At 29.1% G+C, this 4624-nt stretch overlaps 1 non-coding gene across 1 annotated transcript; it reads right to left on the bottom strand.

Annotated features, from left to right (window-relative positions):
• Window positions 1–4263: 4263 nt before the first annotated feature.
• Window positions 4264–4336, bottom strand: trnav-uac (transfer RNA valine (anticodon UAC)). Its single transcript has one exon. It is a non-coding gene; the product is annotated as a tRNA-Val (tRNA).
• Window positions 4337–4624: the final 288 nt, after the last annotated feature.

Raw genomic sequence — 4624 nt, 5'->3', positions numbered from 1 at the left:
TATCAAGTATGAAAAGTATAAAAAGAACGGGTCCAAGTGCACTTCCTTGGATGACTCCAGCTTCCACAGTTCACCATTCTGTTGCCATGCCGTTAGTATAAATTCGCTGATATCTAGTCTCTAGATACGATTCAATCCAGGAAATTTAGCCATTTAGGGAGATATAGTAATAATTTGATAAGAAGAAGCTCGTGATCAACTACGTCAAAGGATTTAGCAAATTCAAAGAATATTGCAATTAAATTTCTCTTTTTGTCTTTAGCAAGATGCCAGTCTTCTATGAGACATGCGATTACCAGTGTAGTGCTTTTACCAGGTAGGAAGCCATATTGTTTGTTGTTTTCTAAGATGGTGTGAGTATGGTAGATAATAAATTTGGCAACAACTCTTTCTAATGTCTTGCAGAGATGGGATGCGATTGAACGGAAGTCTAACCAGTTTCTTGGGTTTGGTAATTTAGCGATAGGTGTTATGTTTGCGAGCTTCTATTGATAAGGGTTAAATGAGCGAAACAAACACTGGTTAAACACAAGACTTAGAATATCAGAAATTTCAAAGCGAATGCATTTGAGTAGTTTTAGGGAGATCTGGTCAGGTCCAGTTAATCCTTCTTTTAAGTTTTTAAAAGATTTGAAACGATGACTGTAGTAAAATGTAAGGGTACGTTTTGGTGGTTTGATTTAATTATAAAATGAGATATGTCCGGCTGTTTTGAACTATCAGACACTGTAAAAACCTTCGTTTAATTGCTTTGTTAAATCTGTATCAATGGATTGAGTTTTTGAACCTTTTTGATTTTATTCACTTCGTTCCGCCAGGTGATGGTTTTGTTAATGAGGTTGCAATAAAATTGTTTTTTGCGTATTAATCTGTATACTATACAAAGCGTTTGTTTTTTTCATCATTGTTAAAAGCTTACTAGTTCTTTTATATCGTTATTGTAAAAAGTTTACTACTGAATTTTAAAAAACGGCTCTTTTATAGTTTTGATGACAAGATATTGGCAATTTTCTTTCAGTTACCTTGTTTATATTGTTTATCATTAAAAATTTAACAAGGTAATTGTTATTTTCATATTTTACTATTATCACTATATAATTGTACAACAACAAACTAATGAAAGCAATAATAAAAAAAATAATAATAAATAAAAATAACAAAGTTTATTATCACTACTGCAAGGGCATAAAAATGTATAAAATATCCAGCTTTTTCATGCATAAAATAATATTACCGAGCGCAATATGAAAGTGCGCATGTTATTCAAAACAATTAAAAAATAATAATAATTTTTGTAACTTTTAAAGTTTTAGGATTTCCAGTGTGTTTTTCGTCGTATGTATATTTTACTTTTAACCTTTTAATGTAATTTTTTTTTTAAACTTAGGTGTCCCAAGAAGTTCTTGCGGTCTTATCGCCGAGCACCGCGGAAGAGCATTTGAGAGGAAGTTTACGCCTTCTTCCTTACCGATATTGTAAAACTTGCTCAGAGGTGGCGTTGTACTACGGATCTCTAGCCTCTGAGGTATGCGCACTAACCACTGCATAATGGCTGCTCAAAATTTACTTATGCTATGAGGATGTTTGCTACGACTTAATTCATGTTGTCATAACTTAGTTCATGTTGCCATGATAAGTTCATTTTGCCATGAAATTACAAGTTTAGAAGTTCATGGCAAATGAGAAGAATATATCAGCATAAGGAAACATCCTTGATATATTCTTCTCATTTGCTGATTTATTCTTCTCATTTTCCAAGCAGATCGTAGGAATAAATTAGAATCAGTTATTCTAATAAATGTTGACATTGCATATCGCATTTTTCAACCTATTCCAATTAAAATCCAGACAGACAGAGCCGTCCCGTGGGTGGTGCGTAAGGGGGTGTCTGGCCCCCCTACGAATATTATTAGTCGGCAAATTGGGCTCTGGAGTCGAAAAATTGGATCTATACTCAACGCCGTTAATGCAAGTTCTCAAACTTTTTTGTCTTGTTTGTTCTCGGTGATAACAGACATATTTTTTTTCCGGTCTGCAACATTTGTTTATAAACAATATGATATGTTAAGTTTTGAAAGATATGTTAAGTTTAAACAATATCTATATATATTGTTTAAAACTTAACATATCTTTTGCGATGGAGTATGAAAATGTGTATATATATTTTCTACAAAAAAATAAAAAATATATATATATTTAAATAAAATATATATATATTAATCTATGATAATTTAAAGACCGGAATTTTAGTTAAATAGTTTTATGGCATTATAAAATAGGGATGGCTCATATCACAGTAATGTTTGAATTTTGAGCTTAGACTTTTAAATAAACCTTAAGAGGTTTAACTTTAAAAGTCTAACTAGTCGTATGTCAATTTGTACGTTCTTCACACTCATACTAATAAAAACTTTCATAAAAAATGGAAAAAACAGATTTTAAACTTGAAATAACTAATTTTTTTCGACCTTTAATATGTTTGCAGACATATGACTGGTTAGAAAATAAACATATAACTTAAAAATTGTTTGAAAAAGTTGTTTTCTCAGTTTAATGTTTTATCTTCATTGAGAGCAGCACTTTTTATACCAAAATATGGTCCATATACTAAATATAATATTTTATACTAAATATGGTCCATCAACTATAAAGCAAAATTTTATATCTAAACTTGAGTAATTTAAAAAAAATTTAACGTTGTTTGATTTTAGACAAACTAAAGCGCTAAGAGAAAAAAAAATTTTTTCTAAAAATTATTCGGGTTAAAAAAATACGGTGAAACATAACCTTTTTATAAAAAGTTCAAAATTCGTGTATTTTCCAGTACATGCATTAACCGCGTTGAGTAGTTGGCAGCCGGCAAATGTCGGCTAACGAGGATTTTTTTATTCCGTTTTTAGAAGATTCAGACAACAACAAAAAAATTTTTGGCCTAAGTTGGCAAAAAACAGATACGTCATTCTACCCCCCCCCCCCCCCTATTAAAATCTCTTCGGGACGGCCCTGCATACAGAGCATTTTTTTCAAAAATGGCAAAAGTTAAGAATAATCTTCGTTTCTTAATGTTAAATGGTCGTTTAATTGGTCTTTTTTCAATGACAATTGAAATAATTCTGTTGAAAAACATAAATTTTGAAGATGTCTTAGCTTACAATGCCAATGTGAAAACAAGAAATATTTTCTGTGAATAAAATTTTTTGCTTCATTCATGTTAAAAATTATTTTTTTAGAAATGGGGCTCCCAAATCATTAGGTATTATTATATATGCATTATTAGGTATTCGCAATTTTTGTTATTAATTTGCTTCAAGTTGAAGTAGATTATTAGAGAATAAGAGTTCAAAAATAAAAAAAAACCTCACGTTAAATCGCCGCTATCTTATTTGAAAAATAAGATAGCGGCGATAAATACGATAGCGGTTTTTTGAAGAATTAGCGAAATGCGCCATTAAAAATAAATAAACATGAAAAAAAAATTTTTTTTTCTGAATTAAGTTTTTAAACCTAATTAATTTGAAAACTTAAAAGTTTTCAAGCTAAAAAGATGATTGTTTTTTTTTCTAACTTAAAACCAAAAATATCTGGATTTTTTTTTTTTTTTCGTTAACTATCTATCTAAACCCAAGTAATTTGCAACATTTAAAACCATATTTATTTATAAATGTTTTATTTACATCAGGTCATCTGAATATATGGCCTTTATGTAAAACTACTTATTTTTACGGGACCCAAACAAGCTTAAAAATTTATAAAAGTTAAAAAATAAATTATTTACGTTATATGAAAATACGCAAAAAAAAATGTTTTACAGCAACATTCGTTTCGAAAATTCATTAATAACAATTCACTGTCGTTAACGTTTCATAATGAATTATATGTAAAAAAAAAAAAAAATTGAAACTAAATTAAGATAGAATCGGGAAGGTTTGCAACTTTCAAATTTTATCACATTATAGTTTTATAAAAGTAATAAAAGTACTCCCGCATAAACTAACTGATTTTTTTTTTTTAATGTTTTAATGTTTTTTAATGAGCTATGAAGACTTATATGAAAATCATTTTAATTACTCAATGTCTATCCAAATCCAGAAATATATAAAGACAGTCTTTAAAAAGTTCCTGGATTCGAATAGACATCAGCTCCTTCGCTTTTTTTTAAAAAACCACTACAAAATAAAGACACTTCATGAAATAATTTAGTAAATATTTAAAAAAAAATTACATTTTTTAAAATAACAATGAAAAAGAAGAAATACAAAATACTAGTTCTGCCCGGGCTCGAACCGGGGACCTTTCGCGTGTAAAGCGAACGTGATAACCACTACACTACAGAACTGATGGTAGATGGGCAATATAATTTTATTATAATATGTATTATAAAAAACTAAAAACATTTTACGAAAATCTGGCAACTTGAAATAGTCCAAGGAAAACGGCTCAATTGAGCCATTTATACATATATATGTCTACTGAACGAATTTTCAACTCAATTTAAAGTACAATAATTTTTATTACTTTCTAGGGACTATAGAAAAAATTTTGAGATAGCAAAAGTTCGAATTAACCAATGTTTTCGAGATTTTACTGCAATAGTTCAAACTATACTTTTTTGATTAAATTCTGA

Source organism: Hydra vulgaris, chromosome 04 (assembly GCF_038396675.1).
Source record: "Hydra vulgaris chromosome 04, alternate assembly HydraT2T_AEP".
Classification (NCBI taxonomy): domain Eukaryota; kingdom Metazoa; phylum Cnidaria; class Hydrozoa; order Anthoathecata; family Hydridae; genus Hydra; species Hydra vulgaris.
The sequence above is the reverse complement of the archived record's forward strand: the minus strand, read 5'-3'. Positions and strand labels throughout refer to the sequence as shown.